Source organism: Leptonychotes weddellii, chromosome 15, assembly GCF_054177405.1.
Source record: "Leptonychotes weddellii isolate Sample4059 chromosome 15, ASM5417740v2, whole genome shotgun sequence".
NCBI classification, from domain to species: domain Eukaryota; kingdom Metazoa; phylum Chordata; class Mammalia; order Carnivora; family Phocidae; genus Leptonychotes; species Leptonychotes weddellii.
This window is the reverse complement of record NC_138383.1, coordinates 2,585,822-2,612,756: the sequence shown is the minus strand read 5'-3', so window position 1 is coordinate 2,612,756 and position 26,935 is coordinate 2,585,822. Positions and strand designations below refer to the sequence as shown.

Below are 26,935 nucleotides of genomic sequence, written 5' to 3'. Positions count from 1 at the left end.
TTCACCATCCAACAGCATGGTCTGGGCTTGTGTTAGGCAGGCAACAGGTGCCGGATGCTTGGGGTTTTGGCTGCCCTTACACGCATGGCCAGGCACACGTGTGTGCTCCCCGAAGGAACCAGAGCCTGTGCAGGGGCTGAAGCACGCGTGTGTGTGCACACGCACACACACACACACACACGGTCCTCGCTGTTAAGGACCTAGAATGATGTATTCTCTGTTCTTCTAGCTATAATTATTTTAGCGTGGGAGACAAATTCTGTCTCCAGTCGCTCAGAAGCACTACATTAGAATATCACATTCTGTGGTCTTGGAAAATCTCTATAGTATCCCAGCCCCTTCCCTCCCTCCATACTGGGGCACAAACAGGCTCTTCAGATGGGTGAACACACCACCGAGGCCCAGCACAGAGGGTTTAATGCCTGCTCCAAGCCGATCTACTTAGAGACCTGGGAACCACGCATGCAGGTAACCATGGCAACTTTGGGGAAGTTAAAAAAAAAAATAAGTTTGTGAGCTGTTGGTTGTTATTTGGTGCTTGGGTGGGTTGGGTTCTCTCCTTCTTCTTTAAGATAACAAGGTCCCTGAATAACACTTTTCTGAGTGTTTTGGGTAAGCGTCCAAGGCAGCAGCTGCCTCCAGACGTTTAATTACCTTGTGAGGGGGAAAGCACGTGTCACGTCTGAGCACCACTGTCGCAAGTCTGGGTTCTGTCCTCAGGGCGGGGTGTTCTCCACGGGGTGACCTTGAGCCAGCACGCCTCCCATGTGGGTCCAGTGGCCCGCTCAGCACCTGCCCCCTCCCCAAAAGTCTGGAGACTAGGAATCCAGTTCCCTCGGGTCCCACTCGGGTTTCAGGACACCTCTCACACATCTTCCAAAGTGGGGAGACCCCCTGCCAGAGCCCAGTCCCCGCACACAATCACCCGCACACACACACACGCATGCACAGAGGGCCAGCATGCCTGTGCGTGACCTCCGTTCCCCCACAAAACCCCATCCCTGCCCACACTCAGAGATGCCAGGGACCCTCAAAGGGCCCCCGTTGCCTCCGTGGGAGCACTGCCCCGGGCACCGGCCCTTTCCGAAGAAGCCAAGCAGGCTCTCGATGCCAAGGGACGGCCTCACGTGCGGATGGGGCGTGCACACCCGCACGCACACCTTCCCCGGTGCAGCGGCCCGCTCGCGGGCCTGTGCCAGCACGGTAAGTCACGGCGGGAGGCAGTGCGCCCCAAAAGGCACGCTGCCTTGACTGTGTGCAGAGCACCTCCGCGCGGAACAATGCCGGAGCCCCGCCCACGGCACTGGCTGTAGCTTGCGCGTTGTTTATTACACACGGAAGACAGGCGCGCTGGAGAGCTCTCGACGGCCACTGCGAGGCTCCGCGTCCCAGCTGTGGTGCCAACGGGCTGGGCACACGGCTGTGAAGAAAGGAATGATTTTTTTAAAGGCAGAAAAGTCCTAAATGGCCCTTTGAGCGTTTCTGTGCACATAATTGTAGTATCCAAGTTAATGAAAGGCCTGGCGTGCTGGCTGGCTGAATACCCACTAATGCCACAGCCCGCACCTCACGTGGAGCGGCTCCAGCACCATCACGGAGATCAGACCCCAGTGGGGAGGTGGGAGAGGGCGGGCAGGGAGGTGGGGAAAGCAGGAAATAAAGAGCGTTTCTAGGAATGATAGGACTCCCACGCGGGATCATATCATCAATTAGCCAGTAGGAGGGCCGAGCAGTCCTTGGCATCTCATTCCCACAAAGACAAAGTTTCCTTGAGGAAACTGCCAGAGTCTTGAAGGTGCTGAAATAAGACAACAGAACAAACGAAGAAGGACGGCTGCAGGGCTTGGCTGGTGCTCAGACACAGGTGGGACCCGCCAGGGCCCAAGAGGTGAGCACATGCAATGCACACGTGTGCACACACACCACACATGTGCGTTTGCATGTGCATGTGCGCACACACGTGTGCCACGCATGTGCTCCCACCTCCATACACACGTGTGTCACGCATGCGTGTGCACACTCTACTGTCAAATTGGGGTCCCCTATTCTGACCCACAAACATTCTAGTCTGTGGCTCTGGCAGGTGCCAGGTGCTAAGGAGACAAACACCCTGCATATGCGTTATCCAGAATTTGCCCCTAAGGCCAACAGCACATCCCCCAAATGCGAGGAGACCCCTGGGGTCTTCAGGCCCCAATTCCTTTGGTGCTCAGGGTATGTCAGATCCGCAACAGTCCATCCTGAAGCCTTCAAACCTACACCCAGGGGGGGGTCCCACCATAACGGCCCCGGAAAGCAGCCCAGTTCAGCCAGCTAAGTGGAGGTGACTGATTTATTCTGACCATCCTGACTCTTAACGACACCGTTCTCCTCCAGCCGTGCATGGCTTTAATTGTCCGTCCAGCAGGGCAGGGAGGAACCGTAAATCTTTCCTCACGGCTGCTCTGAGCTCAGCACTGCTTGACCTGCCATTGCCAGACCCTCGCCTGCATCCCGCTAGAGAAGTCTGCTGGATTTGAAGGTGAAGGGGGGGAAGCGGGAAGGGGGGCCAGGAGAAAGAGAAAGAGGCTATGGGGTCAGGGAGGGGGAGAGAGGGATGGGCAGGAGAGCACATGTGGCCGCGTGCTCTGGCTGTTAATGGGGGCGGGGCTGTTAATGGGGGCGGGGCACTGCAGAAGACTCACCACTGCAGCCTCGAGGTGCAACGGGGCCAGACCCTGGGGAAGTCTCAGCATTCCCTCGCCTTGCTGGAAAAAAGCACAGCCCCGAAAGGAACCCACTGGGGAGGAAATAATATTTCTCCATCCCATCCGCACTATGTGTGCACCTGAAGGCCAGCTGGGGGGACGGGGGCCTCCCTATAAGAGATGGGGACAGGCCACAAGTGCAGAGCCCTGGACATGGTGCAGGGAAAGAAGGCCCGGCCTCAGGCCCCAAAGCACACCTCCTTCCCTTCCAGCAGACTTTAATTTTTCTGTAATGTTGGTGTATGTTAATGCATTTCGAGGTACCGCTCATCACAGTTATGATTATTACCTAAAGACTTCCTTTATAGCCCTGATTTCTAGTGCTCATTACTTTCTGAAAAATTATCCTCGGGGGCCAAAATTTTCTAAGTCTGGTCTTATGAGTTTTCTTCTTAGGATCTGAACAAAACATTGTGTCTATGATGGGGGCGGGGGGGCTCTTCCTTATTTGGTCTCTGTGGTGACACACAGCCAAGAAAGAATAACATGATAACCTGGGGTGGGGAGGGCAGAGACCACGTGCTATGTTTTCAACATGTAAACACAGACACCATTACCAATGACCCGGTTTCAGTTTTACCCATCTGTTCTGTACAGACACTTATACTTTTAAGATGATATTTCAACCCAAGTCGGTGGGAAGCACCTATATGCATTATCACGGACATGTCAGGAAAGCAAATGCTCATTGCTGCAATATCACCAATGGACATGAAGAGCCACACATGTATCTTCCAACTCGAGGGCAAACTTGCAGAGAGATCCCAGGCATGGCCAGGGGATGCTGGAAGAGTCAAAAGAAGAAGGATTCTATGTGCGTTCTTCTTAATTGTCCTAAGAGAGGTCTGCAGTGAGAAAGAAGAACGTACTCACTGGTAGTCATGCCAGAAAGTTGTCTCAGACCCCGGCAGAGGGGCTTTCGTGGTGAGGACAAGGGGAACGGGCTCCCCAGCAAACAAAGGTCATCATCCAGGTTCTGTCTCCCTCCCTTCAGCCAGCAAGCTGACTTGCAGCATAACACTCGACATGGCGTGGGTTGTCCATGAGCGCTGCTTATAATATTACACCACTGAAAATAATAATTCTCACCTTAGATTTCCCCAGCTCTTCTCTTTTCAGCTAAGATTCCAAAACACTTGACTAATGTACCCATGGATGGCACCCCTACGAGGCAGGCAGCGAGCACTATCAAGTCCATTATGAGCAGCTCAGGGAGCGCAGCAGGGAAGTTGGTGAACCACAGCTCCATACCCGGTCTACAAGAAGCCTGTGTAAGCAGCCCCTTGGGCCCTGGTTCCACCTCACCTGTCCCTACAGTGGAGGCCCCAGCCATGCCTAATGGCACCACTGTGGTCCTTTCAAGGAGGAAGAGTCAATATTCCAGAAAGATGCACAAGCTTTGTTTATTGCTAATGGTTTTTGCAAGACCATGTTTTGGTTTATCACTCATCTCCCTACTGAAGGCAGAGGTGGGACAGAATCTTTCTGTCTGAGAGTGTTATGGGGACGATCCACAGGTTCAGAGGAGTCTGGGATGGGTGGTGGCAGGGGGTGGGGTCAAGATTCTTTTTCCTTTCACCGCCACTCATGGAAAACCCAGCTGCCAGTGACCTAGGGCCCCCAACTCTTAAAATCCAAGGCCACTCCTGCAAAAGCAAAAGCCCAGTTGCAGCACCCTCCAACTGTGGTTCTTGAGATTGCCCCCCCTCCAGGGAGTAGAAGCATGAGAACAGACAGGCGGCCCACTGAGGCAACACAGCATGAGCAGGCAAGAGCCCCCCACTCTCCCAGTGCCCTGGTGGGGTTGATCCCTGGGTCCACAGCCCCATAGCCAGGACTTGACTCGTGTCCCTCTCCCTGGCCTGTTCATGAGAACATGGGCCGCCAGGCTGCTCCTGGCGGCGCCTCCTGGCCACCCAAATAAGAAATGCTATAGAGAGATGCTCAGACTCCTTTCCATCTTGGCACCTGGAACCATTGGAAACTATGTCATCTCCTTATGGCCACAGGAGACAATGCAACATCCGTGTCCTTAACTCGGACAAGATGCGCATTCCTCTGGCAGGCAGGTGGCCCCAGAGAAGGCCGGCGCTCCCCACCAGCTGCTGTGTGCCTACTAAGTGCTGGCTCCTTGAAAGCGGCTGCCTCCCTACTGCCCAGCTGAGTAAATGGGTTTGCGAGCTCACACCAGTCCCAGGGTGGGGAAGTCCGCATTCCCGCCCCCAACCCCAGCATGGGCAGGCGCTCGCCTCTTCTGTGCATGGCACTGACCAGCAACGCTGCTACCCCAATGGGCCTGAGGTCTCCAGCAAGGTAATGAATCGACAGCTTCGTTCAGAAGTTGCGTAGCATTTAAATGTGTATCTAAATGGGTGTGTCCTGGGGGTGAAGGGTGGTTCTCATACCATCAGCCCGCGGGAGGAGCACCGGTGCCGCGCAATATCAGGGAACCCCTGTTAACAAGGAGACTAACCGAGGATTCAGACTAGACCCCCAGGAGAGGCAAGGCTGGGAGGATGAGTCAGCAAGCGCTGGGGGAGCCTGACAGGAGCCAGAACACAACGCTTTCTGACTTGCCTTTTTCTCCTTGGGTCCCGAGGTAATGGGATGCAGGGACACAGGGAGTGTGCGGCCATCCCATGGGAACTACTGGAAAATCATCTTCACACCTCCTGCTGAAAACAGGAGGCTGCAGAACCCCTCTTGCTTCTGCCAACAGGAAAGAAAAAAAGTGTGGGGCAGGGGAGAAGTCACCAGCATAAGCTTGAGTTTTAAGGTGCCCAGCAGCTCCTATGTACAGACCCGGGAGCATCACCCTGTACCCAATCCTTGGAAGAAAAGTTCCAGAAGATCTTGGAGTTATTTTCTATTTAATCCAGTAGGGAAACCTCTAATTTATATTCAGTAAGGATATTAAACTATTCGTTTAGCAAGACATTACTTCCAAATGTACCCAGGTGTTTGCTCCTCTCTAAATCCCCAGGTGTACCCATCCACCTTTTCAATACAAGTAAACTCTACGTCCCTTGGCTTTCACAGGGGTTCCCATTTTTACACACAGAGGCTTCAGTGCTGAGAACAGTGTGCTTCTCTGTGCTCTCATTATCCTGGCCTAAAAGAAAACTATCCTGAGACAGGACACCCAGCCCAGGAATCACCAGTCACCTGGGGCCCAAAGACACAAATTGCAGGGGGGTGGGGGAAAGGCCTCGGTCCCAGTGGGCCACCTTTCCCGTCATCGTCACCCCTGTCTCATTTGGTGTCACAAACCAGGAGACACTGATGAGCAGGGCTACGGCGTTCCACTATTCACAGGTAGAGCTCCAGCTGTACCCCAGGCTTGTGCAGTACACGGTCCACACAACTGTATTGGAAGCCCTGCAAGAAGGGATCTTTTGGAGGGGGTTGTGTTACTTTTTGCTTATTTGTTTTGGTGGAAGGAGAATTTTGAAGTGAAACCAAGATGTCTCAGAGAAATAAAGGCACATGGATTCTCCTCTCTTATGTACAAAAGATACAAGTTATGATCTTGTCTGCCCCCCCCCCACAAGAAACCTGATGTAACTGTGCAGAGTCTGGCTGCTAGCAGGTGTCCGCCCCCAAGCAGTTCCCTCACCTGCAAGTGGGACTGTTTTCTAAAAGGGCTAATATAGACATACCTGAGCACCTGCCTCTCCTCCTGGTTCCTCCTGGTTCCCAGTCACTGTCCAGCGCTATGCCGGACCAGAAGGGTTGGCTCATTCCCCACAGCATTCAGCAGACACCTGGCGGACACCTGGCGGACACCTGGCTGACACCTGCGCACACAGCCCCGATGACCAGGAGTGGATCTCAGAAGCAGCCCGGCACGGCTAGGTACAGTGCGGTTGCTTCACCCACGCCCCCATCCTTCTAGAACCTTGGGAGGAAGATCTCAGTACAGCCACTAACCATAACAATAAGTGGGTGAAGTTCTGCTAGAAACACATATATTCTCTCTCCTTTTTTTCTGCTGAGACTTTGCTCTGGCTTTAAACATTAAACCTTAAAAAAAAAAAAAAATTTTTTTTTTTTTTTTACAACAAGAACTGCTTTGTTCTTGATCCTCAGAGAACACCACAGACTCTAAAGACCCCACCCCACAACATGACGTTGATGCTAACAAGTTACAACCCACCTCCCGGGTGGGGTCAGCAGGAACCAGCCCTGAGCTACACAGGAAGAATGGAGACGAGATTCAGAGGAAGATGTCCCTATCACACAGTTGAGCACATCTTTCTGCCCCTTATTTAAAATAAAACTGACAGTCTTTCCTAGGCCCGGAGGCCCCCGCTGGCTGGCTGTCCCTCATGGTGGCCAGCCCAGCTCCTGAGGAAGAGCGTTCAGTTCTGCTCCACCTAGACTGGCAACACTTTCCAAAATGCAATTTGTATACTGTGAGCTCCCCCCTCCCCTTATTAAAGGAAACACTTACAAACTAAGTAACAGATTGTATGTTCTTTGTTATCTCAAGCCACCTTCCTAAGGCATGATTTGGTGGCAGCTCATGTGTTGGAGAACCTGCTAGAGCAAAGTAATTTACTTAGAGCACTGACATTAAAACGTATATCCTATACGCCAAATCAGTCCTTGTCACGAGGTATTTAAGTGAGGATGCTCATCCTTCTGCAGATCCCCCCACAAAGAACAGACCTCACTGTATACTCAATTATTACCACCATCCAGCTGTTAATTGAAAGCTGTCCTCAACTCTCACAGGTAATGCAAGGAGAAAGTCACATATGGAGTGCCGACACCACTCAGAAAGTACAGGGGGAAAAACAAAGATGTGAAGGGGGATGGGGCAGGAGAGACAGACAGACAGACAGTGAGAAGTGGGGGAGATGGAACCAGAATGTTATAAATAAAAGAGACAGTGATGGTTCAGGGAAAAACCTACTTCAGAGGGGCTGGAGAAAATAAGATGTTTCGGTTGCCTGAATGTTTCATGAACCTGTGAAAATAACGTGCTGCTTTTATAAAAGAACGTGGGGAGACACTGCAGCTCATCAAAAAGATGTAGGTGCAAATGGGATGTGTTCATAAAGCCGGTCTGTTGTGCAGAAGGAAAGGCCTGCCTCAGGAGGAGATTTGGGGAAAGGCAGGTGCCCAAGAAGGAGCATCTCTGTTCAAGGGGGGAAAGTTTCAAGATGGTTTTTCCCCTTCACTTGTTTAAGAATAAAAAATTCCTCACCAAATGTCAGCTGTGCGTCAGGTTCCATTTGTCTTTATAACAGAGTATCAAGGAGGAATGTGGCAATAAATAAGCAGAGAGAGACAACTGACCACAGACTACAGACACATGGAGAGCCGGGCCGGAGGAAGGGCTGGACAAGGTGAGCCCCGTGCTGCAACCCCGGGAAAATACCATCCCTGTGTGGAGTTGGGCTCACCGAGCCGTCTCCCCCTGCCCAGCTCCTCTACACCCAACCCCTACCCCGCTGACACTTCTGGGTGGGATAGGAGCTCCCTTCACTTGTACATTCCTTCACTGCTGATTCCACAAGCATGCACCAAATAGCATGTGTGTACAGGAGGAGGTGCGGATAAATCAGCTGGGTGCCTGCCTTTAAGAGCAAGGCGCCTCCAACTTGTCCAGATCACAGAATGAAGGAGCTCTGGGCCATGGTTGAAGGGGGGGGCCGGGAAGAAGTCTGCAAGGGAGAGACAGGCCTGAGCTATACCAGGCTGGCAAGGATCCACAACTGGGGGTACCATTTTTTCCAGCCGCTGCCATGCATGTCTCATACATACACAGATATCAAAAAGCTCCATAATTTCTCTGTTTCTCCCACAAGCCATTGGCAACGCTCAAAGTTAAGTGGCAGGAACACCACAGAAGGCCCACTCTGAAATGGCACCGAGGAGTCCTCCCACCTGCCTCCTTCCTAAATCTGCCTCTTCACTGGCCCTGGGCTCCCCTAGCTCTGCGCGCACCTCAGGAGCCCTCCCCTTCCCCCTAGCAGGGTGAGGGCGAGCACCTGCAGCGCCCCCAGCGGCCCGGTACAATGTCAGAGGCGGGAGGGCAGGAGAGCGGGCAGCAGGCCCCTGGCCCTGTCCTTGGTGCTGCCACCGGGCTGTACGCCCAGGGTGCCCTAGATGGCAGGGGGCCGCTCCGGCCTCCGCCTTCCCTCCAGCCCGGCCTCTGGCCCCTGCGGAAGGGCAGTGAATACACCCAGCTCAGCTGCTGCTCCTGTTGGAGGGCACTGGGCGAGGGGCATTCACAAGGAAGGCCCGACGCAGCCAGAGAGGCCAGGCCTGGGGGGCACTTCCTGGATTCCCAGCTTCTCCCAGCGTCCTGAGACGACCAAGGCCCCAGAGGAGGTGGATGGAGGTCTCTCTAAGCCCCAGGCCCCTGGAGGGTGGATCAGATAAATCATTTAAGTCCTCTTTCTATGGGGAAGGGAATCGCTGTTGGAAATGGGCACCTCATGCCAGAAAACCCCAGCAGCTCGGAGGCAAACACCCTATATGCCACTGGCAAACCATCCCCCTCGCACACAGCTGCCTCACCAGGCCCAGACTGGCTGGCCTGAGTGCCCCCGTGTTACTCTGCCTCTGCTCCCAAAACCCCCAGGGTTTCCCACCTCGCCCACAGAGTCGCCCTCCCTGAAACTCCCAGCAGGGGAATGAGGGGTTAAGCATTGCTTCTAGGAGTGTGCGGGGAGCCCGTGCCCACGCAGGGAGCCCTCCAGTCCCCAGGGAGGGACTGGGGTGGCAGCCTCAGTCCTCAGTGCTGGCTGGTGGAGGCGGGAAGGGAGGGGGTGCACCTTGCTGGTGCTCAGAAGGCACCCCCCACCCCCGATGCTGCCCCAAGAAGCCCCCACGGGGCCCCCCCCCGACCTGCACGCATCTCGCTTTCTTCGAGCAGCACTTTCGCTGCAACTTTTCTCCCTCTCCCTCCACAATTTTCGCTCACCTGGAGGGTCTGGTTTTAATTAGTGTAATATCCCCGTTAACAACGCAGCCTAATTAAGACATCCACCCAAATCCACTATGCACGCTTAATGAGCAGGTTCTGCCGTGGTGTTTATACTTTTATTTATTTTTTATTTATGTATTTATTTTTTGCAAGCCAGTAAAACAAAAGCTGTCTTCCGACTAAAAGACCTCATTACCAGCGACCTGACTCCATTAGCCTGGAACCTGCTTGGTACTGAGTGCCCTGGCTCCCGGGTACGCGCCCAGGGCGTCCCTGAGCGAGGAGGGTGTTTCAGCAGGAACTTAGCGACCCTGCTCCTCCGAAGCCCCGACTTCACTTCACCTCTAGCTGGGAGGGGGGGTGCTCGCCTGGGGGATGGATCCCTCAGTCCCCATCCTTCGCCTCCAACGCTGGGTGTTTCTCCCGCATAAGGAAAAGCGGCGCTGCGGAAGTCCTTTTTAAAAGTGACCATTAAAAAATAAACCTAGTCCCTCCAAAAAGCTGGGAAGCTGTCACGGAGCAGTTTCTCCCCACCCCCGAGGTCCCCGTGCCCGCTGGCGGGGGGCCGGAGTTCCAGACTCCCAACAACACCCCCCACCCCACGTGAGACTCTGGATCCCGGGCCGCTCTGGGACGGACAGGGTCCCAACGTCCCTCCACACCAGGCGCTGCTCCCTCATCCTCGCGCGGACTGGGTGAGGGCTCCCAGCAGCGTGGGTACTGCGGGGAGACACGACGGGGAGGCTCCGCACCTAGGGGAGGATGTGACCTCGGGCCTCGTGCCGCGCCCGGGCGCGACGGACAGAGACAGCCCTCCCAAAGGGACGAGCGCCACTGCCTCCCAGGGGCCGCCGGGGCAGAAAGTTTGGGCCAGGGTTGCGCCCGGCCGCCCAGGCTCCAGGTTCCCCAGCCGGGCTGTGCCAGCCCCTGGGGGCGACCAAGGCTGGGGAGAAGCAGACTCGGTTCGGGCTGGAGCCTCCCTGACGCCGCTCAGAGACTCCGCCGGGAGCACCCCCAGCCCGCCCCCTGGAGGGCCCAGCGGGCCGCTCGTCACCCACCCCCACCCACCTACCTTGCCTACCCTCGCGCGCGGCGCTGCGGACCCCTCTTTAGGGAGCCGTGGGAGCCCCTTCTTCCCCACAACTCCTTTGGGTCCTCAACTCCTCGCGTGAAGCAGCCTCCCCAAGGACCCGGCCAGGGCTCTCGGGGCCTGGGTGTTGGGAGAGAGGACCACTGCACCCCACAGGGTCGCTAACCCCTGCTTCCACCCGCGCGGGCTCCGGCCACGTCCCCGGATGCGCCCCGCCGGGCCGGGATCTCCGTGCGCCTCGGCCTCCCCGCGCTGGGGAGTTCCCCGAGCCGGGCATTGTGCCGCCGCCGCCGCCGCCGCCGCCGCCACACAGCGCGCGGGACTCCCCTGCGTCTCCATGGAGCCCGACCCCGGGGCCTTCCCATTCACAAAACGTTCCTCCGGGTGGGCCACGTGCCCCGACCCCAGCCCGTGAGGGACCAGGGGAGCCCAGACCCTGCGCAGAGACTCCTGACCCCGAGGGCGCCACCCCTCCCCGCGCGCCCTCACCCACGGGATGGTCTCCAGCCGCGCGGTGCAGCCCCGCCTCCCTCTGTGGGGTCTCGAGCGCCCCTCCCCGGGCCGCGCTTCCCCCGCCCCCAGTCCGTGCAACGCGAAGGTAATGACCGCCGCAGGGCGATGCGCGGGCGGCAAGGATCGGGCTACTCACGGGCTCAGCGCTCCCCGCGGCAGGTGACGGGGGCCCGGCGGCCATGCCCCGGCTGCATCCCGACCGCCGAGCAGGTAGCGGCGTCCCGGAGCCTCGCGGGCACCGGCGAGCCGGCGGCGAGGGGCGCGCGGGACCGGGCTCGGGCGGCGGCGGCCGCGTCTCCTCCGACCACGCGAGCGGCTGGGGCCGGGGCCGGGGCCGGGGCCGGGGCGGCTATCCAAGGAGGCTCCGCCGGCTCCGGAGCAGCCCCGCGGCTCGGCGCTCCACACTCGCTCTTCCCTCGCCGCCGCCTCCTCTGTCTCTCTCTCTGTCTTCCCCTCCCTCCCTCCCTCCTCTCTCCCTCTCGCCTCTCTCTCCTCCCCCTTTCGCTCTCTCCCTCTCCCAGGTTCCTCTGGCTCGCTCGGCTGGAGCGAGGAGACAGCGGGAGCACGCGGCGGCGGCGGCGGCGGCGGCGGCTCGGGCGGAGCGCGCAGCGCGCGGCGAGGGAGGGGGCTCCGGCAGCCGCGCGGCCGGGGACAGCGGCGGGGCGGGGAGGCGCGACGCACCCTGGCGGCCCGCAGTGCCAGCCCTGCGGAGCCCCGGCAAGGGAGAAGTGGGCGAGGCGCAGGGGTCCCCAGAGCCCGGAGCTGCCCGGGTCCCCGCGAGCACCGCCCTCCAGCCCTGGCCCCGCCTCTCCTCCCTCCCTCTCTCCCTCCTGGCGATGTGGGGACAGGCAGCTCCCATGAGGACCCCTGCCCTTCCACCTCCCTGGCCCTGGCCCTGGCCTGGAAAGGACAACACTGGGGTGCCCCAGAATGGGAACTCCAGCAGCAGAAGTTAATGCCCCCCACACTTCTCTGCCACTGGTCTGCATTGCCTTGCCTCCTCTTCCACTTTGCCCACAGACCCCCACTCCCTTACTAAGGCCTGGAATTCAGTGCCTTGCCTTCCTCTGGACAGAGAGTGAAGGGGCCACACAGGGTCACTGCTGGGGCATTTGTCCAGATTGGCCAACCCAACCTATGCAAACACCCCTGCCCTGCTGGAGATACCAGGCTGTCAGTGTGGGAGGTCTGCTTCGGATTTACTGGTTGTCCCTGTTCCTACTCCAGTCTCCCCCAACCTGGCAGAAGAACCCCTGGTTTAGGGGCTGGGAGGGGAGAAGGAAAGCCAAAGCTAAGGGCCAGTGGAGTGGGGACCCTATGCGCTGGCAGGATGAGACCCATGGAGGGCAGGAAGGTCAGCACCAAAGGCAGGAGGCCCTGGGCTGTCCCAAACAGAACCACAGGATTGGGCAGGGCCTTGCTTCTGTTTCTGAGGAAAAAACAGATGCTGTGCCCAGAACACCACGGGGGGAGGGGGGTGAGCTGTAACCTCAAAGACGTTCTCAATCTAAAAACAAATGAAAAACCCATCCCAGGTTGCTTTTTACTTCTGGACGATGCTTCTGGAACCATAGGATTCCTCCTTGTACCTGACTGTCCTGCTTTTCTGTGTGAGACAAAAAGCGTGTCATGGAATCTGGGGTTTGTAAGGGGCCTGGAAGACTCAGAGGCAGCAGAGGGAGGGATGTGGACTCTGCGTTCCTACATGCCCGGGGCTGCTGCCGGCTGCCTTCCCTGCAGAGTGAGGATAGACAGTGTCCAAGACAAGTGGCTACTGTCCACTTACGAGCTTAATGCTTTTAATTTCTGGCCCTCCAGCCTGTCTGGATCATTGATCTGCCTTGGCCAGGGGGAATCGTGCTCTACAATTTCGAGTAAGCCGCTCGGCCTACAGCTAAACACCGGATAAATGCCTTGTCTACCAGCCAGGCAGCTGCTTGGTTGATTGAACTTTCCCCAGCCCCCATATTTAAAATGGCACATCCCTGCTCAAAAGACCTAATTGGCTCTCTCTGTCCTCTGCTGTCAGATGGTCCAGGCTTCCATGGCCTCCAACTCCTGGCTGGGCCCACCCACTCCCCATCACCCAACTGTCTCCCTACAGGCAGGCCTCTTCCTTCACAGGAAAAGCACAGCTCCTTATAGGTCATTCTTCTGGGTCATTCCAGAAAAGCTCTCTGAAGACAGCCCCAAATCTTGTTCCCAAGCTCCCCCCAGAACCAGCCAGCACTCAGCACCGGAGACCCGTGCAGCTCCCGTGCGGGTGGGTTGAAGTTGGCAGCTGTGGCAGGTTGAGCCACAGGACCTGCACACTCGGATCCCCCCTTGGGGACAAGCCCTGGCAAGGCTGACCTCGTGACGAGCCCCAGGGAATTTGCCCTTCCAGCTGCAGCTACTATCAAAGGGATCTGGCCAGCAAGGGGCATCAGGACCAATCTGTATGTCCTCATACCAGGAGCACCCAGGAGGTTGTCCATCTTGGGGTATCATCAAAGATTTTACAAACCTCTGACTTGGAAACTTTGTTGCTTTTTTGGTTTTGTTTTTTTAAGTGAGAACAGGGAGGAGAAGCTGGGAAAGGTCCTTTGCAATAATAATTAGGTACAAAACAAGAGGAGATTTACTTCGGAGACTAAAAGGAAGCTAATTTTGCTCCCTTTAAAAACCCCACTAGAACTACCAAAAGAGATTCTGTAAAGATACAAAGCTCAAGGAGCTGGAGAACAAGAGGAAAGACAACAGGAATGATGTGGAAAGCAAATGGACCAGCGGTGCCTGGCCCGGCCATGCTGACTCCTCACCCCGCTCTAGAGGGAAGCTGAGAAACAGAACCTCCGAGGCTCCGAACCAGTGGGGCCAGGGGCCTGTGGAGATAGGGAAGGCAGCCCAGAGTAGCAGAGGTCTGTTTAAGAAGCCCACAGATCCTCCCTGGCTGCCTGCTCCAGACCACCAAGGGCCAGCCGCCCTGGAGGGGTGCTCCCTGGGGAGAATGGAGCAGGGGCTCTGTGGCCAGAGGGACCTCATGCACAGATGGCAGGGAGGTATCCTGCCCCCTAAAGGCTGAAATCCCCACTCAGCCCCCAGAGGACCTTATCAGACAGGCAAGGCCTAGGAGAGTCCCTCCCTCCTCCTGCAGGTAAGCTATAACCTTGCTGTGTCCCAGCAGAGAGCGGACCACTCACCCTCTAGGGAAAAGCCCCAGTGGACAAGCCCACCTGGTCCTCAGTTTCCAGTCAGCTCTGCAGGCCCCGCCCCTAAATGTGAGTAGACACCCCGAAATTACCAGACATCTGAGGAAAGCCTTTCGGAGAAGAGCCACCAAACAACCCAGAGCGGGGCGGCCGGGGGGAGGGGGGGAGAGGGGGGGAGAGGGGGGACACCTTTGAGGAAACAGTCAAAGAGGAGAAGACATCATCAAAAGCCACTTTCCATATCCACAAAGACAGCAGAGAAGATCCTGCATCCATACACCAAGAGCAGGATGCTTTGAAGGAAGACACTCACAGAACAAAAACTAGAAATGAGTTTCCCAGTTCTCAGCACAACGGATGGAAACTGACCCACAGCAAGGTATATTGATATACAAAACACTGGGGGCAAAGAAAATTTCCCGCAAGTTTCCAGGTCCCATAAAAAAAGAGCCCAAATGAGAATGGGCTTTCACAGTCTCTAGAGCAATAGCAGGAGCTAAGAGATAAGGGAGCAGTGCCTTCAAAGTGCCAAAGGAAAATCTTTCCTGGCCTAGAACCCCTTACTTAACCAAATTAACAATCAAAAGTGAGATTAAAATAAAGACGTTTGCATATGCAAGGTTTCAAAAACATTTATTTCCCATGTGCCATTTCTCAGGAAGCTACTAGAGGATGTGCTCCAACAAAACGAGGGAGTAAATCATGAAAGCACATGACAAGGGATGTATGACACAGTGCATCCAGTAAGAGAGGGGCAGAGGAGGGGACTCCACAGCACGGGAGAGAAGGCAGATCGTGGGAGGGAAACATGGGAGGGTAGAGCGGGGTGGGGACATGTCCAACTGTCCATACACAGACCTGTTGAGGGCTGTCATCACCAAAATGCCTCTAGCATCATGCTGCCCTTTAACACCAGATGAACCTGGCCCAGGTTCTAATCTGTACCTTCCCGGCCGGCTTGGGCCAGGTCCTGATGGTCTCCTCCCCATGCACAGCCATCTGTATAAGCTGAAGACACTCATTTCACCCCTCAGATGTGTCCTCTTAGAATCGGGAGGGTGGCCGTGGTAAGCTAAGCGACAGAAAATGCAGATCAGCCTATTCACCCCCATCAACCTGCCAGACATCCCAGCTGGGGTGGGCCCCCCATTCCCCAGAAAGCCCTTGTGCCAAGAATTTCCTAGAATAGATGCAGTGGTCCATTCGGAGCCAGTGGGTTCACAGACCCCCTGAAAAGGGCTCTTATAAACTCAGTCTGAGGCCAGCCAGACTGTGACCCCAAAACTATTCACCTTGTCTTCTTTCTCCCAGACCCTCCATCCAAGACTAGAAGCATGAAGCAGCCACGGCAGAAAGGACACCATGGCTAGGTCTGTGCGGTGATCACCTTGCACGTAAGTAGGTGATGGTACCACAGGGAAATGTGGGAGGAAAACAAGATAGAAGGGAACTTCTTTTTCCTTGTCAGTCTCCCACAATCTTGTTTGGTCCATAGATGACCAGTCGGTGTGCTGGTGGAGAGTACGTTTTACACCGTTACTGGGCTTCCTTGTTTGGTCTTTTAATCCAACACAGTAAATTCTAAGGCCACTTAACGCAATCCTAACTTCCCAGTTAAGAATGACTCTCCCTCCCTCCCCCTTCCTCTCCCCCTCTCCACACCAATATTTACGTTGCATATAAATACACAGGCACATCCATTTCCCACCACTGCCCATCACTGTTGGCTACTTTGGGTTCCCCTTTGGGCTGAAGTCTGAGCATACTGTAGGATGCTGGACAGGTGCCTGCCTGTGTTCAGGATGTCCCCATAGGGACAGACCCCCAGGGGCTGAAGGAGCGTATTGGAGAAACCACCCACTAACATCTGTGCATGTGGAGCAGACATGCAAAAGCATATATTTCTGTAGGGTCTCTCAGACCCCATGAAGTCTAGATCACCATGAAACCTGGCCATCAGAGGCTCCAACCCCACTGACTTACCCAGTGAAGTCACAGAGGCCAGCACTGGCCCAGCTCTCACCTCTGGTCACAGCTGGGGCTCCTCCCATGCATGGCCTCAGCACCGGACGCACCAGCTGGGCTGGCTGCCCAGCTGCACACCTGAGCCACCACACGTTCCCCCTTACTCCTGGTAGATGAGTGCACCGTGGTTTTCACTAGGAAGGGAGAGCTCAGACTTCCTCCCGTCCTCCCCCTCTCCTTCCAAATCCCCCTCTCTGTCCAGCCCTCTGGCGCCTCCCCCTCTCCCATCTCCCCTGCCCAGGGGGCCCTCACCCGCCAGCCTGAAAGCAGGTGGGGTCTCCCTAGACACTGCTCTCTCCCCAAGGCCCCCACCTTCCTCTCTCCCCTTTATCCACAACAGTTCCCACCTGCTCCCAGCACCCCACAGAATGGCTCTCCTGGAGTCTCCAGGGATGGGAGGCACCAGACTAGCCCACATTCCACCCTTGGTGCACTCCATCACTTAAGGCAGGTGGCCCTGCTATCCACTCCCTTTCTGGAAACTTCCTCCGGATCCTGCATGACGGCATGCTCTCCTGCTCATCCTGCCTCCTCCTTCCCGTTTGCTTTCCTCACTTCCACCTAAACACCAGCTTTCCTGGAGACTCAATCTCCAGTTCACAGTATTTCCCTCCACGGCCTCACCCCTTCCCTGGCTTCCGGTCCCAAACGTCATCATGGCATTTCCGACTGGAAGCAGCTCAGAGGTCACTGTGAACAGTCCCCTCCTATTACGGTTGAGGAAACTGAGGCTCAGAGCCGCCAGGGGCCCTGCCAGGTTCTCGGGGCACCTGAGCGGCAGCCCCACACCCTAACCCCAGCCTCTGAGTCTGCAAGCAGGACCGCCCCCAGCCCCTCCACGCCACCCTCCTATTTCACATGCAGGAGAGCAGGCAGGTGCATCTGCAATGTCACACACACACACACACACACACACACACACACACACTTCCAGACTTGATATTTTATTTAAGAGTGTGCAGCTCTATATCAGTACCCGCTTGCTCTCAGTTCTGACATTTATCTTCTCAAGAGGAGGGTGAACCCCTTGCAAATCATGCCATGTCTCCTCCCACGTGGACGGGAAATGTCAGGGGGAGATCCAGGCAGCTCAGGGGCCCATGTCCACATCGCGCACACTTCTCTCTCCGCTCTGCTTGATAACGCAGTTGCTTCTGGAGAACCAAGGCGGCCTGCAGAACGTGTGAGGGGTGCGGGCAGAGGGTCCCCAGGTGCCACCCAACTTTCATAACTGGGCCGACGGCTGGAGACAAGAGTCTTTGAGAACAGATGCCGAGGTCCCTCCGAGGACCAGTGGGTTCTTCCCCATCTCCCTGGACCTACTTGTTTCGAGTGGGACCCACATCATATCTTTGAGCTCAGCCTATGATTGCACAATAATACCCACCCAGAAAACAAATTAAAAATAGGAAAAATCCATCCAAGTCGTGTGTCGACTGAGGCAGAGTGCTGTCAGATTGCTAGGCAACCCCAGGCAATCCTGTGGGGAGAAGGTCTGTGCTGAGCTTGCTCTACAGAAGTAGCACTCTTGTCCCTTTTGTGTGGATGTGCTCAGCCACAGCTGAGCAGACATGAACAGAGGGAAGGCGCATCCGCCTGGACAGACAGATTCTCTGGAGGACAGAGAAGACGCCGGGGTGTCCACAGGATGAGAGACACCTGGATGCACACTGGAAGATCAACCTGATTTCTCCGTGTTTCCCAAGAGCCAGGTGTGTGGCACTGTGGGGGCAAAACACCTGAATCGTAACTGATCTGCCCCCCATGTCCCTCATCACCGCCGGCACGAGGTGAGCGCAGGCAAGTTCCGAAGGCTGGAGGCAGGAGGAGGAGAGACGCAAGATGGATGTGTGGCCCGAGACCGGCTGCAGAAGGGGAGACGGAGCTGGGAAACACTGGGGCGCAGGCACCCCCGGCTCCGCGCTCCCAACGCCGGGACAGAAACACGTGCTTTCTCCGCGCTGTGCAAACAGGAACCCCCTCAGGGCGCACGGGTGTGAGAACGTTCACGAGGCACGTAGGATACTTTTAAAAGAAAAAGGTGGGAAATGTGGCATCGTGAAAAATGACAAGGCTTTTCCATTTGACTCTAAAGTCTTCTGAGCAGGAGAGGGCAAAGCGGACAGAGCGTCTTCCCTTTCGTGAGGCACAGGGAGTGCCCGGGGCCAAGGAAGCAGCTGCTTCCATTCCCTGGGGCTGCTGGGACCCCAAATCGGGGGCTTAACACAACAGAGACATCCTCTCTCACATCCTGGAGGCAGAAGTCCCAAACCAAGGTGTCAGCAGGGCCACACCACCTCCGAGGGCTCTGGGCAGGAACCGTCCCGGGCCCCTCTGCTGGCTTCTGGGGGTGCTGCAATCCTGGGGTTCCTTGGCTTGCGGAAGCATCACTTCACCTCTGCCTCTGTCTCCACGTGGCCACCTCTGAGCATTCCCTCCTTAGAAGGGCATGTCATTGAATTTAGGTCCCCCCAAACCAGCAGGACCTCATCTTAACCAAGTACATCCTCAAAGACCCTATTTCCAAGTAAGGCCCCATCCTGGGATTGTGGGTGGACACGAATTTTGAGGGATATTATTCAACGTACTACGAGGGGATCAATAATGAACTCAGACAAGCTTCACAGCAGCACTCACTGGCCTTCATCTGATCCTGCCTGTCCCTCTGCAGGAACCTTCCACATGGTGCCACCCAGCTCCGCCTGATCACCACGCTGGCAGGGCACTCCCCGGACCCCCTCACAGATGTCCCCCCAGGGGAGGCCCTGCACTGCTGGAAAATGGTCTTCCAACACGGCCCCCAGACCTGCTGTGCTCCTCATCCAGTCGGGAGTTCACGTCTGCCTTCTGGAGTGATGAGGAGTAAGGAAGAGTGACCACGGCTTCTTCCTGTGAGCCCACCACATGGATGCCCACAGGTGCACACGGGCACACACGCAGGTGCACACACACAGAGGTACACGGGCAGTCCCACAGCTGCTTTTCAAACGACTTCTCCCCACGCTAACTGCCATCCTGGAATTTTGCACAAGTGTCTGGAGGCCCCAGAACGTGTCCAGAACCCGGCTCCAGCCCCACAGCGGTCAAATGGCAAAGAGGTGGTAGAATTCCCTCCCTCAGACACGGGGTTTCCACTAAGACACTCCTCACAGTGGCCCCAATAGGCTGCTTCGTTTTGAGCCCATTTCTTCCACGCTGTTTCTGTGTATATACGTGCAAACATACGGGGTGGTGGGGGACGCTTTCTCCCTGACCCCTGTTAAATTTAATCCACTGCCCACCTTCTATTTGACTCTGTCATCTGACACATCAGCCTGTCCTTCAGTTCGTATCATCCCCAGGTTGAAAGCACGATTGAAGAGCTTGACCCAGGCCAGCAAGAAATGGTGTGCGGAGCCCAGCAGAGCGGGTGGGCGGCCATGGCTCTGTACTTTTTAAGGGTACAGCTATTAAATCATAGTAACTAACACAGAAAGAAAGCTTCACTAAATCATTTTGGATGGCTTTTATCCTTCAAGTTTGGAATATACCGAATTCCTTAATGGAAATTTCAGACCTTTGCTGTTTCGATGAATTTCTTTTTTTCTTCCAGTTTTACTGAGATATAATTGACATAGGACATTGTATTAGTTGTGGGTGCGCGGAACAGTGACTCGATACGTGTATATATAGCAATCGCCACAATAGGCCAGGTTAACACCCGTCACCTCCCACAGGGACACATTCTTTATTTCCTTGTGATTCTGGGAACTTCTCAGTGGCAGCATGGGGCTGCATCGTCGGGAGACCGAGACAGGTCAGGGTCAGCTTCACTGGGGCATGACGTGGTGCCCTTTTGAGGCCAGGTGCAGCCCACGCCTTCCCAGTCACCAAAGGCTCCCATGCACACGGAGGGCTGACGGATGCACGGCTGTGTGCCGTGGAGCTCCCGTGGGCGCTCGCTGCTGCCACGTGGCCTCCCGCACCCGCATCCTGCAACGGGACATGGCTCAGGAGCCGCCCAAGGGGGCAGGTTGGAGAAAACTGAACTGTTCTTGCCTTGGGGAATTCATCCTTACTGCGAATTTCATTCCCCCTGGTTTAAGATCTTCCAAAAGAAGACACTTTTTACATTGTTGCTTCATTGATGCACTTCCTCCCGGAGACCCCCGAGGCACCCTGTTGTTCCTGGGTTCCTGCACAAACACGACCTGATCATGTCACCCATGACAAGGTGGCAGCCCCCGGTCACCGTCGCCAGCCAGACTGCCCGGTCCCGCCTCCCTTGGGCCCCAGTGGACTCTGGAGAAGACATCCATGTGGGGAGTGCCCCCACGGACTCCTCCCTGGCGTGTTGGTCGGTGTCCCGGGGCCGCCACAGCAAAACACCCCAGGCTGGCGGCTTGACCAGCAGGCACATGTTTCTGTCTGGAGGCTGGAAGTCTGGCATGAAGGTGTCAGCAGGGCGCGGTCTGAGGCCTCTCTCCGCGTAGACGGCCGCCCTCCCCCCATCCACACGGCGTCGCTCCATGAGTCTGCGTCCTGAGCTCCTCTCCTCCTAAGGAACCCGGCAGACTGAATTAGGGCCCACCCGCATGGCCACCTCTAGCCCAGCGGCCTCTCTCGCAGCCCCGTCTCCGGGTACAGGTACATCCTGAGGTGCCTCGGTTAGGGCTTCAACACGTGAACTCCCTTCATTTGTGGATGCCCCTGCTTCTCCCTGCGCGGTCAGCTCTCCCGCCCTCCACAGCATCCATCCCCTCTGGGCTCTGTGCCCCCTCCTGCACACCCTAAACCCTTAGCTTGCTCCCCTTCACTCCTGCACACCTAAAGCAGGGGTGCCTCTCGGGATGCCTGGGGGGCTCAGTCGGTCAAGCATCTGACTCTCAATTTTGGCTCAGGTCGTGATCTCGGGGTCGTGAGATCTGGCCCCGTGTCAGGCTCTGCACTGGGCGAGGAGTGAGGAGTCTCCTTGGGATTCTTTCTCTCCCCCTCTCTCTGCCCATCTCCCCCCATAAAGAAAAAAAAGCAGGGATGCCCATAAAATACCACTCACACCCTGCTCTTCCCAGCAGAACCCTTCAAGGCCTCTCGTCACTGAAGAGGACACTGCCTATGCTCCTGGGTCCAGCCCTCAGACTCTCACTGGCATCTCCCGATCCACTCATGCATATTTCCCAATACTTTCCAAGCCCTTCCCTTGGGCCCAGCATTTTACCCCGTTAACTCCCTACAGACACCCCCTGAGCAGGTGCTCTGACCACCCCTTTCACAGATGAATAAACTAAGGACCTGGCAGCATGGGGCTCTCCTGAGATCTCACACCAGGAGGGGCAGGAGCACGACGTGCGGGAGGCCGGAGAAGGGTCATGAAGGACTAGGGACCCCAGCCTTGTGGACAACGCAGACTTGTAACCTTTACTCACAGTACAGCGGAATACACCCTGCTGTGGGCTGACTGTGCCCCCAAAAGACACCATCCAAGTCCTAATCGCCCTGTAGCCCAGAATGTGACCTTGTCTGGAAATAGGGTCTTCGCAGACATAATCGAGTCAAGATGAGGTCAGTGGGGTGGCCCCTAAGCCAATACGACTGGCGTTGTTATTAGAAGGGGAGACTAGGGCCAGACACACACGGAGAAGACCGTGTGAGGACACCACACAGAGAAGGCCATGCAACACGAGGCGGGTACCGGAGTGAGGCCACCCCAAGCCGAGGAGCACCAGGACTGCCAGCAACGCCCAGAAGACAGTGGAGGGAAGGAAAGACGCTCCCTGAGCTCCTGGACGGAGCCTAGCCTGCTCTTCTCACACTCCCAGCTCTACATCTACACCAGCATCAGCTTCTGCTGAGCTAAGCCCCCTGGCCTGCGGAACGCGGTGACGGCAGCCCCAGGGCATCACCACGCACGCCAGCAGGTGGAGGGGCCACCAATCACCATGCGCCCGTGGCTCGCACACTACTGGGAGCCCGAGATGGTGGCTCAGGCTCCCACTGGACTTCCATGACCCACAGCAGACGTCGGAGCGGAACACATGGTGGCTCGGTCCCCGCAGAACCACGACATCGTCCACGATGGAGGGTGAGAGCACACAGACGCACGCACGCCGCCCCAGATCCAGAAGCCTCCAGCCAGCGGGTGCACGTCCAGCAAACAGCCACCTGCTGTGGGTCTCCAGGGAGCTCACCGTGTCTGGGTGTCCAGCGTGGGGCCACGCTTAGCGTGTGTGTCCAGCTCCGTGGGTGCCCTCTGGGAGGGCCCAAGGCCATGACAGACATCTCGGCATGTGTAGGATGGCACAGACGCTGGCCCTGAGCAGTTACACGCTGCAGTGGAAGAAATGTGTATGTCCCCCCAAATGTACAGGTTGAATCTTAACCGCCAAGGGGATGGTGTCAGGCGGCGGGGCCCTTGGGAGGAGATTAGGTCATGAGCCTCATGAACGGGATGAGTGCCCCTGAGAAAGAGAGGCCCCCCCAGGAGCTCCCCTCACCCCTCAGAGAGCTATCGCTGACATTCAGCAAAGCGCACGCGTTTAAAGGGTGGAGTTTCTAAGTTCTGATGTGTGGATGTGCCCACAATCCATAGTGAATGCAGCCACCACCCAGAAAGCTTCCCCCTGCACCTTGTGATCTCTCTCTCTCCTACCCCTCCCTGCACCCACCGCCCCCCACCGCCAGCCACCCACTGACCTGTTTGCTGGGATTTTGCATAAATAACATTATTCAGCACAGACTCTTTTCCTGGTCTGGCTCCTTCCACGTAGCGTAATTCCCCAGAGAGGCGAGCATGCTGCCCTGTGTACCCGAACCTCACTCCTCGTCACTGCTCAGTGGTGTTCCTGCACGTGGACACACCACTGTCGGCTCCCCCATCATGGACGTACATCTGAGTGATGTCCGGTTTGGGGCGATCACCAATACAGTTGCCATCAACATTCGTGTGGACACGTGCTTTCGATTTATGAATGAGCGGGGCAGACAGGCGTAGGGCTTGCTCTCACGCACCCAAACGTGCAGGGACGGGGCAGCCGTGGCATCCGGGTATGGCAGAGAGCTTCCGTTACCACCAGCAGAAAACCCAACTTGGGGAGCAGAGGGGTGCTGGGGGGCTACAAACTGCTTGCATTTTTCTGGTTGTTCTAGGCAAAAAGCAAGCTAATGAACTGTTAGTGGGAAATAGTTCACTGAAGTGAATGGAACCAGGGCGCCGTGGAATTGGAGGAACCGTGGCCTGGAGGAACATGTGGCATTCTATAGCTTTTAGTTCAGATGAGTGTGACAGGGGTAGGATGTAGGGGCCAAGGAGATGGGGAGGGGCCCCAGTCAGGGCTCAGTGGACCAGAAGCCTCCCTGGATTCACCCTCTGCAAACGAGCCTCTCCACCAGGCCCCCTCGCCCCTGCATCCCCACCCACCCCCCACCCCCCACCCCAGCAGCCCTCCCTATCCAGAAGTGGGGACCCCTTCCTTCTACAACCAGGGCCTGATGCAGACCAGCCAAGCAAGCGGGAAGCAGCCCATGCCTCTCCTGCACAGCAGGCTCCTGGCAGCCCCCAAAGCCTATTTAGGAAAACAGTCCCTTACAATCATCCTCCTCCAGTAGAACTTAGAAAGCGTCTCCCCATCTGTGACAGAAGATGCTCTCATATAATAACTGGACCCTGGTATTTAGCTGGTGCACCACCGTCCCAGATAAGGCCAACACCTCCCAGGTATGATCATGCGATTGCATTTTGGCCAATGGGACGTAAAAAGAAGTGACTCCTACAGCCTGTGGGTCATGCCCTTAAGGGGAGGGGAGACCCCTGACCCCACCTTTACCCCCCATTTCCTCCACCAGAGGTTTGGAACATGAACTAAGGCGAACCCTCTGAGACCAAGCATGTGGAAGCAGTACCCTAAGGGCAGGGACCCCAAAAGAAGAGCCTGGGTCTCCAGGTGACCTCCCAGAACTCAGCCACCTCCCTCTGGACAGTCCCTCTGGCCTCCTGAGGGCTCTGCTTGGAGCCCTGAGCACATCCTAACTAGAACTACGTTTCTGTCTCGTCCCAGCTTCGAACCTCTGCACGGAGCTGCTTGATGGGCTGGGCCAGAGATCACTGCTGACCTAGTACGGAAAAAACAAAGAAAGAAAGCCCAAGGCCAGGACAGGCCATCTGATTGCCCAGCCGCACCTCGAGGCATGGCAAAGCTGGGGCCCAGCGGATCCCCACACCAGGGCCCGTGCAGGGGAACACCCCCTTGCCACACTGGGTCTCTCATTTTGTCCCCAGCAGTGGCAGTAAGTGACCCTGAGCTCCCCAGGCTCTTTGGCCAGTGCCCCCTCCCAGTGTCCCCCATGTGCATCTTCAGGACAGCCGGCCCCCGGAGACATCCACAACAGATGTCCACCATGACAAAATGCCACTGAAAATGAGACACTAACCTACAGTGACTGTTCACCAAGCGTGACTACATGGCTCCTGACCCACGTGGCCATTTCCTGAGAAATCAGAAGGTGACCTCCCCCGCAGCGGGGGCAGTCCGAGGCTGGGAGACAGAGGGCCTGGCTGCCCGGCCCAGCATAGCCACCTGTGTGACAGGGACATGCCATTCACATCTCCAGGACTCTGCTTTCTCCTCTGCTAAGAGCTGGGGACAGACCCCATGGCCCCCCAGCCCACCTCCAGGAATGAGATCCCACAGTTCCAGCTGAAGCCGCAGGATCCAGAAACACACCAGCCCGGGTTCCGCCCCTAGAGGGACCAGCTGCAGACACTCGGGGCATCAGGAGGAAAGGTGAGATGCTCACTGATCTGGTGATTTGCCTGTCTCCCCACTCCTCCTACGGGAAGTCCACTCTTTTCCAAACTAGCTCCTCGGCCTCACTCCCCAGTTTGCTAGTTTCTGTCTCCTCCCTGTCTCCAAGAGCTCCACTGCCAGGCCTGTGGGGCAGGGGTGGGGGTGGCAAGGGAGAGAGGGCATGGCTCTCAAGCTGCAAAAATTCAAAGGCAAACCAGGAGCCCTGGGTCCCCGAAACCCTGCTCCTCCAGGTTGGGCTTCATCATTACCCCTGAGACCGTTTCTCCCCCCAGAGCTGGTGGAGCCACGGAGAGAACCTTGTTCTCGTGTCTGCCCCTGCTCGAGAGTCCTTGCTATGCCCAGTCCCCAAGAACAGGGCTGCTTGAGCATTCAGAAGCCCCCTGCAGACCTACCTCCCCGTGCCCAGCTCCAAAAAGAACACATTGACCCCTCCATGGCCAGGCCAGAGTCCCCATCCCCATCCCACCCACTAGGAGGGTCCTCCTCTGCAGCCCCACCCCCAGACAAGGACAGGCCAAGGGATGATCAACCCTGGCCTAGCGCTTTGGACCCCGTGCTGACCCCTGGCCCAGATGTGCCCCCTACTCAACTTTCTGCAGACCCATTTCATTTGCCCCTACAAACTCCCCTGGGCAGGGGGACGGACCCATGCTGATCCGTGACCTCAGGGCTAACAGAGCAAGCCCGAAGCGGGTATGTTTCCTGCTCCATCACAAGCTGACAGAGCCCCAGGCTCTCACAACTTATCAGGCTGAAGTGGCTAGGAGCAGAGCCAGCGAGGACAGCCTTGTGCTTTTTTTTTTTTTTTAATTGAGGTACCATTCACATAACACGGAGTTAACCATTTTAAAGCATACAATTCACTAGCATCTAGAACATTCACAAGATTGTGCAACCATCACCCTATCTAGTTCCAAAACATTTCCATAATCCCAAAGGAGACCTTGTGGCCCCTAGGCAGCCACTCCCTGTCCCCCCACCCCCGTGCTTTTTGAAGTTAGATGAATAAAATGCAATTTGCTCCTGTTATTCTTGCTCCAAAGAACCAGCGCTTCTTGAATAGGCCTGTCACACTGTCCTCGTCCTCTTGGCTTGACCACTCACCCCATCAACACTTGGGGGACCTTCCAAGCTGCCTTCTACCCAAAGAAAGTAATTCCTCATGCAGGGTCTTCATTCATGGACTCAACAAACATTCTTCAAGCACCTCCTCAGTGCCCAGCTCTGGGTCAGGCAGTGACCCACAGGCATATAAAGGGTCCAATCCTGCCGTCTGGGCGCTGGGTGCCGAGTTGGAGAAGCAGATGGATCAACAGCTAAATGACAATGCCACGTGGTGAGAAAAACATGAAGAAATATTCCACCCACAGAGCAGCCCCACCATCCTCCATGGACATTTCCATCCGTATTCCCACACCAGCAGGGCCACCTTCGTCTCCCACGCCCCTAAAACAGGGACACGTGTGTGGGACGAGACCACAGCCGGCAACTCACAAAAGAAGACTTTAAAAGGACCCCAAAGTGGGAAAGTATCTAATCGCACCAGTCACCAAAACCATGCAAATCTAAACAAAAACACACTTCCATTTTTCTCCACCAGCTGGATTTTGAAACTGCTGATTGCATCCCGTGCTTCTGCTGGGAAA

At 56.4% G+C, this 26,935-nt stretch overlaps 1 protein-coding gene across 3 annotated transcripts in view; it reads right to left on the bottom strand.

Moving 5' to 3' along the window:
- Nucleotides 1-26,935, bottom strand: part of RBFOX3 (RNA binding fox-1 homolog 3) — a 458,835-nt gene that overhangs the window by 365,418 nt on the left and 66,482 nt on the right. The window contains exon 1 of one of the 3 annotated variants that reach the window (XM_081804339.1): nucleotides 11,427-11,546. The exons of the other annotated variants lie outside the window; for them this stretch is intronic. The gene's annotated coding sequence lies outside the window, so the exon portion shown is untranslated. Of the gene's footprint in view, nucleotides 1-11,426; nucleotides 11,547-26,935 lie in introns of those variants that run through there. 3 annotated transcript variants of the gene reach the window in all.